The sequence below is a fragment of the Polypterus senegalus genome, chromosome 5 (assembly GCF_016835505.1).
Source record: "Polypterus senegalus isolate Bchr_013 chromosome 5, ASM1683550v1, whole genome shotgun sequence".
In the NCBI taxonomy this organism is placed as follows: domain Eukaryota; kingdom Metazoa; phylum Chordata; class Cladistia; order Polypteriformes; family Polypteridae; genus Polypterus; species Polypterus senegalus.
In genome coordinates, this window is record NC_053158.1 from 191,565,960 (window position 1) to 191,580,244 (window position 14,285).

The 14,285-nt window shown below is 37.6% G+C and overlaps 1 protein-coding gene across 4 annotated transcripts in view; it reads left to right on the forward strand.

Moving 5' to 3' along the window:
* The window catches only part of znf438 (zinc finger protein 438), a 138,684-nt gene that overhangs the window by 40,873 nt on the left and 83,526 nt on the right, over positions 1–14,285 (forward strand). For 2 of the 4 annotated variants that reach the window (XM_039753847.1, XM_039753848.1), the window contains one exon: positions 4,606–4,681. The exons of the other annotated variants lie outside the window; for them this stretch is intronic. The gene's annotated coding sequence lies outside the window, so the exon portion shown is untranslated. The remainder of the gene's footprint in view (positions 1–4,605; positions 4,682–14,285) is intronic. 4 annotated transcript variants of the gene reach the window in all.

Genomic DNA, 14,285 nt, shown 5'->3' on the forward strand with positions numbered 1-14,285 from the left:
TGTTAACATTTAATTTACCTGCCATGCAGTGCCTCTAAACCCATGTATAACCCTGAGGCAAAGTTCTGTCGTTGCCTGCCGTGGGTCAAGAACAGCAGCAGTTTTCCAAATTGTGAACTTTCGTGAGTCATACTTGGAACCTGTCAGCTTGAAGGTTTTTTTTTCCCTTGACATGTGTATTTTAAGGGCATGTTTCTTTGTGTCATGAGAATGGTTTATGTGTAATCAGTTTTTTTTTCTCCTTTCTTGTTTTTTGTATGGTGAGTTTGTTGACCTTTTTTATGTACAGAAATAAGCAAATGCTTTGTTTGAGGAGTGCATTTTACATAAAACTAAATCACTACATTTTTAAAGGAAACTCTAAGTGAGGAAAATTTTAGCACGTAAGACAGAAAACAATTACACTTAATAAGGCAACACACAATATGTTAATAATAATAATAAGAACAACGTGGCAGAGCGACGGGCGCTGAGCAGGCTCCTGTCAATCATGGAGAATCCACTGCATCCACTGAACAGGATCATCTCCAGACAGAGGAGCAGCTTCAGACAGACTGCTGTCACCGTCCTGCTCCACTGACAGACTGAGGAGACCCCACACTAAGTGACTCTTCAATTCCACCTGGGGGGGTAAACGTTAACATTATTATACAAAGTTATTGTCTGTCTGTTATACCTTCATTGTTATCACTCTTTAATTTAATATCGTTCTTTATCAGTATGCTGCTACTGGAGTATGTGAATCTCCCCTTGGGATTAATAAAGTATCTATCTATCTATCTATCTATCTATCTATCTATCTATCTATCTATCTATCTATCTATCTATCTTACAACCATTATTTATATAGCACATTGTCATACAAATAATAGCTCAAAGTGCTTATAATAATAATATATATTATTATAAATAATAATAATTAACACCAGGTTAAGAACAACCCAAAACAGCCAGTAGATAGTAAATATAGACTATGCAACAAGGCAGAAGAGCATATTAGTCATATTGCTGCAGGCTGTACAACACTTGCACCTACTGAATATACACAGAGACATTATGTACACTGGAATATGTGCAAGAATCTAGGGCAGTGTTTCCCAGCCTCGGTCCTGGTGGCACACTGTGGTTGAAGGTTTTTGTTCCAACCAGCTTCTGTTTTTAATTGAACTCCTGGGCTAATTAAGTGATGTGTTATTTCCCAAGTTCTATATATATATATATATATATATATATATATATATACAGTATATATTATGGGGTGCCAAACAGGCAAATATAATGATTTTCGGAATATATAAAGTCAGCGTCTGAATATATAAAGTCATTCCCGAATATATCCATCTATCCATTATCGCTATATCCTAACTACAGGGTCACAGGGGTCTGCTGGAGCCAATCCCAGCCAACACAGGGCACATGGCAGGAAACAAACCCCGGGCAGGGCACCAGCCCACCGCAGGGTGCGCACACACACCCACACATCAAGCACACACTAGTGCAATTTAGAATCGCCAATGCACCTAACCTGCATGTCTTTGGACTGTGGAAGGAAACCGGAGCACCGGAGGAAACCCACGCAGACAAAGGGAGAACATGCCAAGTCCATGCAGGGAGGACCTGGGAAGCGAACTCATGTCTCCTTACTGTGATGCAGCAGCTCTACCCACTGCACCACCATGCCGCCCAATATATAAAGTCAGTCCTGAATATATAAAGTTAGCGTCGGATTATGTAAATTCTAAACTTGAATATATAAAGTCAGCGTCAGAATATATAAAATCATTCCTGATTATAGTTAACGTCAAAGCCTGATTATATAAAGTCAGCGTTGGAATATATAAGATCATTCCTGAATATGTAAAATTAGGACAGTTCAGAAATAGAATGGTATAGTTTCATCAGATATTCTCTAATTTCTGTGCTTGTCATTTCACACGTACTAGTGAAAGGTAAACTTCGACAGAAGCCACTCAGAGTTGATCGGGCTTGTGAGGTTCGTCCAAAAATGCACCCATACAAAAAGAATAAATAAATATAGTGCTCAAAATGCCAGGTGCATACATCATTTTGAATAAATTAACTGAACAGTGTTTTTTTTTTTTAATATATTTTTCTGAAGAAGTTTTGTTTACTTATTTCATTACATTGTATTAGGAACTCATTGAGTTTACTAAAAATGTGCCTGAATCGTTTCAATCAGTATCAATATAATCTGACTTTAAATTTATATATTCAGGAATGAGTTTATACTGTATATTCCGACGCTGATTTTATATATTCGGTAATGGCTTTATATATTCTAACTCTGACTTTATATATTCAAGAATGACTTTATATATTCAGACGCTGATTTTATATATTCCGAAAATCATTGTAACTGCCTATTTGACACCCCATAATATATATATAGTATAGTATATATATAATAAGATGTAACAAAGTGGAAAAACTGCACAGAGAAAGAGAGAACCTGCCCGTTGATCGATATAGCTGTCCCAGACAACTTGAACATCATGGTAAAAGAAACTGAGAAGATCAGTAGTTACAAGAATTTGGAAATTGAGATTAGCAGGATGTGGAAATGTTAAACTAGAACTGTGCCAGTTATAGATGGAGCATTAGGTGCATTAAAGAAAGATCATGATGAAAACTTGAAGATGCTCCCAGGCTATCCATTAGCTACTGAAGTGCAAAAGATTGCACTTATGGGCACTGCACACATCCTTAGAAAGGTGTTTGGGTAAATCACTTTGGCTTCTTGTTGTGGCCTGGATTTACCAGCTAAAACCATGTCTGTAGTACTAGGTTGTTGTACCGTGTTAGCCATTATGAATGTAGAGAAAAGCCAAGCAAAGTGACACCTTTTATTGGCTAACTAAAAAGATTACAATATGCAAGCTTTCGAGGCAACTCAGGCCCCTTCTTCAGGCCTGAAGAAGGGGCCTGAGTTGCCTCAAAGCTTGCATATTGTAATCTTTTAGTTAGCCAATAAAAGGTGTCATTTTGCTTGGCTTTTCTCTACAGCTAAAACCACAAAGACATCATGTGAGAGGAAACAAACACTGAATAATAGTAATAATAATAATAATAGTAATAATAATAACAGCAACTATTATTATCCATCCATCCATTATCAAACCTGCTATATCCTAACTACAGGGTCACGGGGTCTGCTGGAGCCAATCGCAGCCAACACAGGGTGCAAGGCAGGAAACAAACCCCGGGCAGGGCGCCAGCCCACCGCAGGGTGCGCACACACACCCACACATCAAGCACACACTAGGGACAATTTAGAATCGCCAATGCACCTAACCTGCATGTCTTTGGACTGTGGAAGGAAACCGGAGCACCCGGAGGAAACCCACGCAGACACGGGGAGAACATGCAAACTCCACGCAGGGAGGACCTGGGAAATGAACTCATGTCTCCTTACTGTGATGTAGCAGCTCTACCCACTGCACTACCGTGCCACCCAACTATTATTATAACAACAATTATTACTATAATTATTATATTACCACCAGAAGAGCTTCTTTGAGCTTTTGACCTTAGTTGCACATTACAAAGTCATTGGATAAACTTTTAAAAGAATTTCTGTGGTCAAGAGCTAATGTATTAATAGTTATATTGTTTTTTTGTTGTGTAATTCTTAAGGCATGCCATAAGAGCATTAAAAACGAGAATTGGGTGAACAGCAGGAATAAAATGTACTTTAAGATCATTACTGAGAATTCCAGAGTCTATTGTGAAAATCCAGAACTGAACCGGATGACAATTTTGAAAAACAGAGCAAAGTTGCAACCATCAAAAAGACACAAAAAAAGATATGCAAATAAAAACATTTAAGATTATTTACCAACTATTATAAGGCAAAAGTCAAAATTGCTGTCTTTTATATGTCACAATTCGTAACATCATGGTACACGCAGCATCAAACGTCACTTCTTAACAACCACATAGCAATCGGCATACAAACCCGGAGAACGTGGCAGTGTCCATGAATTTCAAAATGGCACCACGGGGAGATGCAAAATTAATTAATATCATCAATGCAGCTGAATCCATAAGAACAAATAGCAAAACAGGTTCAGTGACCTTGAAAACGGGTATGGGGATAAAAAAAATTCTTTCTGTGCATGCCAGACAAGCCTGAGTTTCAAATGATTATGATGACGGTGAGAGTTTACTTTTGTCAATAAAGCTATATTTCAGTTGTATTTATGCCTCTCACATATTGTTCCATCACAGTTAGAAAAAGTGGAAGACAGCCGCTAAAGAAGAGTAGAAAGAGTAAAGATGGAGAAGTTATGGTTTGGAAAATTAAAACAAAGGTGTTTAAACTGCTTTGATTTTTCATTCAGAAGCAATGAATAGTTTTAAAAGAAGAGTAGGAAACACTGCACGCAGAAAGAATGATAAAATATGTGACTAAGGACCAGGCCAACTGTATGACAGTGAAATCAGTTTCTAAAACAGTATACAGAATTTATTGACTAATTCATTATATGAATCATTCTTATATAGTAGAGAAGATGCACAATTGTTAAAAAGTATGCATATTGTATAGGACAGTTTGTGATGATTTTGCTTCTGTCACTTAAACAGGAGAATATAAGGGTTTATCCATGAAGGCCTAAAGTGAAGTACATGGATGTGGACTAAATCAAAGACGTGTTTAACAGTGAGTACTGTATATTTAAATTGTAGGTTTTCTTTATATAGATGTAAGGGTACTGATTTCAAATCAGACAACATAATTCCTCCGTCACATCATATTTGTTACAGAGGGTTTAAAATGGAAAAAGTACTATTTTTAGAAAAAAACTTTTTTTTTTTAAATAATTAGACTTGAAAAAATAAACAAATTATACAAATAATTAAATATTAGTTATACCTCTCTATTATAATAAAAAAATCTTGGGTTGAGACTTGATATTCTCGAAAAACACTTTGACGTCCCAGACAAAAGGACAGCTGCTATACTGGCTTTTAAATGATCGACACGCAGCTCGGCAGCAGCAAGTCGGCAGCTGAAGGGACTGCATCTACTTAGAGTGTGTTCAGTCCCCCCTTCACAAAGCGAGCGGCAGAGACGAAAGGTGGCATGGGAGGGGGTAGGTGTGCGAAGCGAGCAGGGGTAAAAGCCCCCTAGTTATTAAATATTAATCAATGTTATTATTAAATTATTATTACTTCTAAAAAGTAGTCACTAGGTAGTTTTATTTGTCTTATAATTCCTTGTAGGTGATTCTCTGTGGAATAATGAACAATCAATCAATCAATCAACATTTATTTATATAGCACATATTCATACAAAAAAATGTAGCTCAAAGTGCTTTACAAAATGAATAGAAAAATAGAAGACACAATAAAAAATAAACATAAGTCAACATTAATTAACATAGAATAAGAGTAAGATCCGATGGCCAGGGTGGACAGAAAAAACAAAAAAAAACTCCAAAAGCTGGAGAAAAAAATAAAATCTGTAGGGGTTCCAGACCACGAGACCGCCCAGTCCCCTCTGGGCAATCTACCTAATATAAGTCAAACAGTCATCTTTGTATTTAGGGTTTTCATGGAAGGACCTGATGATGATGGTCACGTAGACTTCTGGCTTTCAGTCCATCAATGTTGGTGCATCATGATGCTTTGAGTAGGTGGTGGTGGCGCAGGCCGCCACCACAAAGAAACCGGAAAAAGAAAAATGAAAAAAGAAAAAAAAAAAACAGATGTCTACTAACTTAGAGTTACTCCACTTTCCATTATAATGTCTCTCTCCCCCAAATTTGAACGATATCCAGTTGGAACCTCAGCCCATTTTCATTAGAGACTTCTCCCATGTTCTCAGGGAAAAAAATCCAAATGAGACTGTAGGAAATTGATTTTTAAAAGATCACCCAAGCACTAGTCATGAAGAGAGAAGCTCCTCAACCAGTTCTTTGAACTTTTCCACTTCTATACTCCTGTGTGAATTAGGCTACATACTTTTAAATGCCTCCCAAGCTCTTTTTTAACTTTCTTACCTGTTACATGTTCAATAATGGATCAACCTGACCTTGAATCATTCTGTGAAAGCCATTTAAACAACAACTTTATCTCCCCTGGACGGTAAAGCGGCAGCTTTTTAACATTCTAGATATAAATTCTTGGCTGTTTTAGAGGAACAAGAAGAGAGAAAAAATATAGTGATTGAAAGCAAATAATGTGTGGCAAATACATGGCTTTGGGTTGTTTCCACCTTAGCTAAAGTTAAGAACGCGGAAGACTTTAATTTTTCATTTCAGAATGTACTTCAAGTAATTTTGTGAGCACGAAAAATACTTATGCCATAAAGTAAATGAAAGTTAATTTAAAAAAACTTTTTTTTTTTCAAAATGGAGTTTTTCACTGAATCGTATATCTTGTGGAATAAGCTCTCTTTGCACTCTTAACTTCTAAATCCTGACCATCATTAAACATTCTGTCTGTTTCCAATATTTCCTCAATCCTCTGTCTTCCAAAGTCCTTCTCCATTCTTCCAGCTTCTTTTCCATTTCTGTAAGCAATGTCCTTAGCAAAAAGCATGCACCAGGGGGATTGATCTTTTATCCCATGACTCAGCACGTCCTTATCCACGTCAAAGTGGTAAGGACTTAAAGGAGATCCCTGGTGCAGACTTACTCTAACTGGGATCTTGTCTGTTACCCCAACACTGCTTTTAAGCCCAGTCCTCACTCACAAATCTTCGACATTCCTCACGTACTTCTGTGGTACTTCTTTCTCTCTCCTGCACTTCTAGACCTCTTGACGACACAATCTATAGTAAGCCTTCTCCAATCATTATGATTATATTGATCTTTTTTTTTTTTTTTTAATTGCACTAGTGTTGCCTAATGGTTAATTGTCTTTTTACAGTTCTGAAACTGGGTCACTTCACAGTGACATGAGGCCATAGGATTATTAAATGACTTAATGCAATAACTGAGTAATCATCATGGGTCACCTTAACTTAGGAGTACAGTAGGCATTGCTGTAACTAAAAGATGCCAAAGTCCATGCCCAACCATAATAATGAGCAAGGTAAATAAAAGATGTTGCCAGTAGAAATGCTGAGTTTAGTATTTTGCATTTGTGCCTGGTGTTTTTGCTTGCCTTTGCCTGTGCTTTCTATTTCCACAAAGAAATCTGAGTGGGATGAATAATGTCAAAGGTTCTTCTTATTAATTTGATGCCTATATTATTTCAACCGTAACCTTTTTTAGATTTTAAGTTAATAATAAATTGCAATATTCCATAAAATTGAAACACGATGGTTAATATTATGAAACACAAAAAATTCTTAATTTTACTGTATCATGACCCAAGTATCTTGGTATTCTCTTACTGCAGGCTTCTTAGTATTTCCCATTCCTATTACTGCACCACTACGCTCTTCTGAAGTACACACAATGATACATATATAATTTTCAATATCATTTCTTAATTCTTTATAAACATAAGTGACAATTAACTGAATATGTTAAGTTACGCTGGCAATGAAGTGAAAAGCAGAATTGAAAAGATATATATGAGAGACGATTCAGAGTCCTTCGCCTTTCATGAAAAAAATTCAAAATTACAATAAAACGTTTTCCCCAGTGGAAGCTCATGTATTGGTGAATTCAGTCCAGCATCAATACTCTTTTTCATGTGCTTGATCCATTTGTCAAAGAAAGCAACAAAATTACCTTGAGTTAAGTTCTCAAGTTGCTCATTTACCACATCAATCAATTCATTGTGCATCTCAAAAACCTTTCCAGCAATGTTCTTTCATTTTTGAGGACAACCAAAAATTGCAAGGTGCTAAATCAGGTGAAAAAGGAGGGGGTTCAACCAGCTGGACACCAGATTTCTCCAAAGTTTCAGTGGTCAGCTTTACTGTGTGCACCGGTACATTGATATGGTGGGAATGTTCAGAATCAGACGGGGGTGACCTCCACTCCTCAAACTCTTCCCCTCTTACCACTCAGCATGACTTCCTGTGGGTAAGAAATTTGTTTTATGAACTCCATCCATCCATTTTCCAACCCGCTGAATCCGAATACAGGATCACGGGGGTCTGCTGGAGCCAATCCCAGCCAACACAGGGCACAAGGCAGGAACCAATCCTGGGCAGGGTGCCAACCCACTGCAGTGTTTTATGAACTCTGGGAAGAATAAACTTGATTTCCAATCAATGTGAGCACGCTGGCAGCTCACTGGGAAATGAAAGCTAAAGACGTTTGGAACATTTCTTATACACACAGAGAACAAACGAACAGCAAGTGTATTTGAAAGCAAATTGGCTTTAACTTCAAATCTGGGCCAATAGTTTATAAACATTAAGTATGTCAAAGATAATATGCTATGGTTGCCTAAACGACCTATGCTTGAAAAGGTCTAAAAGCAATTGTAGGAAACTGGTTGAAACAATATACATTTGCAATGACATTAGTAAAACTCTTTCATCGTACTGTTGCAAACTGAATCTTTTGAAATTGTCTAAACTATGGATTTAAGAATATCATTTCATTTTAATAGTAATCCCTGCTTAGGTACACAGTCCAGTTCATGTCAGTATTTTTTTAGCTAATGCATAATTTGTATTATTGTAGAAGTTGCTAAAAAATTTGCAAATTGCCTTCTAAAATATACCAGTTGGAGGCTGCTGTCTACCCACAGCAAAACAAAGCCATTTCTACAATGTGGAAAACTAGGAAAAATGAGTCAACTTTAGGGGCAAAGTAATTATCAGAACTGTTAAAGGCTGGATTGTAGCTGATAAAGACCAAATAACACTTAACGGTCCAGCTTTGCAGCTGTTTGTTATTACCATGTTCCCAGTTTTCAGGAAATGAACAATCATTTAATACTGACAGGTACATGTTGAAACTCACTACCCTTCCTCTAAAATCCATTTGGAATAATGCAGTACAGCAGTTTAGCATTAACCTAAAGGTTTACTTTAAGTTTTTTTTTGTGCCAAGGTCAGTGTGATAGCTTTTTTTGTAATAAGTCTTACATTAAAAATGAAAAGAAAGTTGCCTTAGAGACAAAAAAATAAATAGCAGCACAGAAAACATCCAAGGTAGTTGTGTGCCCATAAAAATGTGTAATTTAAAGGCCTCCAATGAAATGTACAAGGTTTAGCGTCTCCAACTTTAACTGAAGTGTAACTGAAGGCTTGTCTTAACGGACTGCCAGTTCTTCACACTAAGGAGAAAAGAACAGGCTGTAAATACTTGGTTGGTTTAGGAAAGTAGCATCTGGAAATTGTCTGCCTTTAGCAATGATTCCGTAATTCAGCATTAGGTGGTGCAGGGTGGAGGAGAGATTCTTCAGTGAATAAGGCATAACTAGACTCTGTTGAAAATATCCTGAAAAACAATTTAATTAAATCAACATAAAGCACGTTCATTGTAATCACTCCCAATTTTTTTTCTTCCCTTGTTTAGCTGCTTCTAGGAAGCATTAATCTTGGTGACATTTGGGTTAAGAAATCAAATACCTTAGCCATTACAAATTATTAATTTTGGATGTTTCAAACAACAATCCTGCCTTGTGCCCTGTGTTGGCTGGGATTGGCTCCAGCAGACCCCCGTGACCCTGTATTCGGATTCAGCGGGTTAGAAAATGGATGGATGGATGTCTTTTTCTTTGTGAAAACTGTTTTCAGTTAAATCCGAACATTCTAACAATCTCCAATCTGAAATAATAGTAGTCATAATTATTACCATCTTAATAATAGCAGTAACAATGATAATTGTGTCCATTGTTGTTTCTACCACTGGTGTCATCCCACATACACTACATGAAAGCCTAAAGACATGACATTGCATTACATATAAACTAATACACATAAATAAAACTACAGAAGTCATCCTGCAATGTTCCTCCTGTGCCTTTCAAAGGTATCCTCGTGTGCCGGAACCTCTCCTGCCTAGTGCTTCCTCTCTCGAGCGTACTCCCATAAATCCTGCTTCTCAGACTCTGTCATTTACAGACGACTTGCTCGCCTCCTGTCTGCTTTTATACTTCACAGCTTTCAAGGTGACTCTCAGTGTGCCTCCTACACCCTTATGTGCATCATACTCGCACATCCTGTTTTGATCGCGTCGCCCAATTCAAGTAACCAATAACACCAAAGCCGAACTGACCAATCAGATTGCTTAGAACCTGACACACACACACTCACCCAAACCTTTAGTGTTTTATTAAAGTAGATATTCATTAGTTCAGTATTTGTTTAAACCTTTTGCCAGAGAGTACACACATGTACCTGGGCAGGGACTGCACATTTTTAATACTATGATTCACATCCTTTAGGATCACCCACTGTAAATAAAATGTCCACTACACCCCTGACTACAGTGCCTGTCATAGCAGTTACTGCCTTTCCCAGCTTTGACGCATACTAACTTTGTATATCTGGCAATACCAGTAGTCTGATATGCAGACAAGTTATCTGATATTCCCTGGAAAAAAAACTTTCAGCAATGATTTCTCCAGCAAGAAAGCATTCTGTCTCTCACCAGCACAAAAATATTGTATACTTATTTAAAACAGGGCATGGTGACACAAGGAAGAGCATAATATAAGTTAACCAACCCAAGTAAAACGGTTCATGTCAGCTAGACCTGTTTTTACGACTAGTTGCTCTGTGAACCCATCTGAACGGATTAGATCACTTCCCTGTGTCATCTCTGGGATTATAGGAGACATGCTTGTGCTACTGCAGTGGATTTACTTTGGTTTTGTTTTAATAAGCATAGATACTAATTTGATAACAATTGAAATATGGTGAGCTGGTGAACATAGATGTTGGAGGAATTAAGTAAAAATCTTATGAGGTGGATTTGTGATTGCAATACTGCTAGAGCTTTTGTGGAACTGGAAATTGCAGTCTTCCTCTTCTGAGGACCACCCTGAATGTAGATTAAAGTGTCAGTAGATGGCATGGGAAATGTTTTTGAAAACAAGCCGTGTCTGCTTTTATTTAAAAGTTGACAACGATATTTCCGCCGTGTTCACAGTTTCACCTCCCCCTCTTACTATAAGGTATGAATGCAGTTGAATGCAACCTGGCTTGGTAGAGAAATATGAACAATAGGAGCTTTCCAGTGGAAATTTTCATTTGAGCGCCCTTTCAAGTGATAGCTCACTATTGGACAGTTCAGAGATAATGGTGTACTTGAATTCTGATCTCTCTCTAACTCTTACACTGATTTATCATCTCATGATAGCTCTAAAAGCGGCAAAAATAATGTTGGTGGTCATTTTGTATTTGGAGCAATGTGGTAATTCTATAATCGTTTCCTTTGCTTTTGTTTTCATGAAAAAATCTGAGACATTATTAATTGCATTGTTTGGGGTTTAAGCCGTGGACCAACAGTTTTGTCTGTTTGTTATAAAGCAGGTCACTCATAAAAGAAATAACAAAATATTAATAAAGAAAATGGACAAAATTTGTAATCGTAAAAGAAATATATTCTGTAATTAGCAAGAAAAACATACATATAGTATGCACTAGAAATTAGAAATGTACGTGAAGAAAATAAAGTGGCAAAGGTTTTAACACCAGAAACGTTAAATATGAAAATTTCCACACCATGTGAATGCAGCATTAGTGTGTTTTTAAAACGACTGATCTTTTTATAGACTACAAAGTGGTCTGAGTGGTAAACAAAACGTGTGGTTAGTAAGGGCATTAGAAAGAAACAGGAATTAAGGTTGAATATACCAGTCCGTCCTACTTTCACGCACATTGACTCTATTAAGAGATGCAGTTAATTGTACCATGTTTGTCTTTGAGATATGGGAGGCAATGGGAATAACAAATCCAGACAGACAGTGGCAGAACCTACGAACTGTGAGGTAGCAGATCTTGTTATACTAGAAACAATGTGAAAGAAAAACATCTTTTTTCTTTTCAAAATGCAGTAAACAGGTTATGCAATTGTTCAAATTATGTTTAAGTATTAAATGTGTTCTGATAGTCTGGGCTTACTGTATTATGCGTAGAAAGTACAGCAGCACTTTGTGGAGCCTGAGTCACAGACTTAACAGGTAGCAGAGTATACCACAAAATTCGTCAGCACCGGCCTTAAAAACTGGAGGACAGACTCCGTCCTGTCCCACAGCTTTTCCTGTGTGTACCCTCTTCAGTTGGTCATCAGTTATGGGCTGCCCATACTGATTGTCAGAGGTGGACTTATTGCTGTCCCTGCCAGGTTGATGCAGTAGGAATGTGGTAAGGAGACTAGTCTATGGAAGAAGGGTGAATCTCTTTAAAAATTGGTTCAGCATACCAGCTTTGTCCACACTCCTTTCTAGCACCAAAAAGTGTGATCAAAGAGAAGTTTATTTTTAGAAACACAGAAAATTAACGTGCCCTGGTTAGTTTTTTTTTGTAATTTGCCATCTATTATTAATATGCGCAATGTGTTTTTTGAACCTATGGGACTATAAAGAATAAGCACAGATAAACAAGTAAGGGGTACCGTGGTGGCATAGTGGCAGCATCCTGGGTTCAAATCTTGGCCTGGTCATTGTTTGCATGGGGTTTTGCTTTCTGGCCAATGTGAATGCAGCATTAGTGTGTTTTAAAATGACTGCTCTTTTTATAGACTACAAAGTGGTCTGAGTGTTAAACAAAATGTATGGTTAGTAGGGGCATTAGAAAGAAAGCAGGAATTAAGGTTGAATATACCAGTCCATCCTACTTTCACTCACATTGACTCTATTAAGAGATGCAGTTACAGTAATTGTACCATGTTTGTCTTTGAGATATGGGAGGCAATGGGAACAACAAATCCAGACAGACAGTGGCAGAACCTAGGAACTGTGAGGCAGCAGATCTCGTTATACTAGAAACAATGTGAAAGAAAAACATCTTTTTTCTTTTCAAAACGCAGTAAACAGGTTAAGCAATTGCTCAAATTATGTTTAAGTATTAAATGTGTTCTGATAGTCTGGGCTTAGTGTATTATGCATAGAAAGTACAGCAGCACTTTGTGGAGCCTGAGTCACGGACTTAACAGGTAGCAGAGTATACCACAAAATTCGTCAGCACCGGCCTTAAAAACTGGAGGACAGACTCCGTCCTGTCCCACAGCTTTTCTTGTATGCACTCTTTTCAGTTGGTCATCATTTATGGGCTGCCCATACTGATTGTCAGAGGTGGACTCATCACTGTCCCTACCTGGTTGATGCAGTCGAAAAGTAGTAAGGAGACTAGTCTATGGAAGAAGATCATGGTGAAAGGATGGAAAATCTCTTTAAAAATTGGTTCAGGATACCAGCTTTGTCCACACTCCTTTCTAGCACCTGAGCCAATCCATTACAAGGTCTGCTTGTGTTTTCATCTGGTCCTCTGGCTTACAGAAGACATCAGGCTAGCTTTCCAGAAAATGGATGGGTAGGTAGGTCAGTGTCGTTTAGTGAATTTGGTATTGGACTTTAAGTCCAAGGTTGGTGGTTCTGTTTCTTCCAGTGATGGTGGTCCAAATTTAAAAAAAAAGTATTTATTAATAGGACAAAGGCATCAGTCAAGTATATGATAATAATGAAATATGATGAAGACTGCTAAATATGCTGTTAGGACTGAGTTTACAATTTTTTTTGTGCTGTTCTTTTCACTATGTTACATAAACATAGAAACATCCCTAGCAGGGCTGAAAAGAATAATTCATTGCATCCCCTCAAGGCAACAGTGCTCCATGTGCAAATAGACTTTTTCAGAAGAATAGCACCTCCTGATGCTATGCTTGGAAACTCATGGAATGGTTCCAGGAACATAAAGCGTGAAGTCAGCCTTATGCAGTGACCTCTCCAGTCACCAGATCTCAGCCCAGTAGAGCATCTGTGGAATGTGATAGAATGAGCTGTTTGGAGTAGAGATCCACCACCAGTTAATTTGTAACAACCGTGGGACACTTTATAGAATCGGTATGGGCCAGAATCCCAGGCCTGCAATTTCAACAACTTCTCGAGCCCATGACCTGACAAATTCAGGCTGTTGTGATGGAAAAGGGGTCAGATTGCCATTACGTCAGTGGATCTGCTAAACAGGCCTCTCGGTGTACTTTTTGTGTGTCAAAAGTGCAAAATGACTTTTCAAAATCTTTTTTTCCCTTATTTATTTATTTATTTATTTTTTTATAAATAAGCACTGCCTTTTTATATACTTCTCTGTTTTTTTGCAATACAGTAAAGGGTTACATTTCACATTTCCTGTGTAATTCCCCTTGCTCTTGCTGGGTTATGATTGCTTTCTTCATGTGAAATAT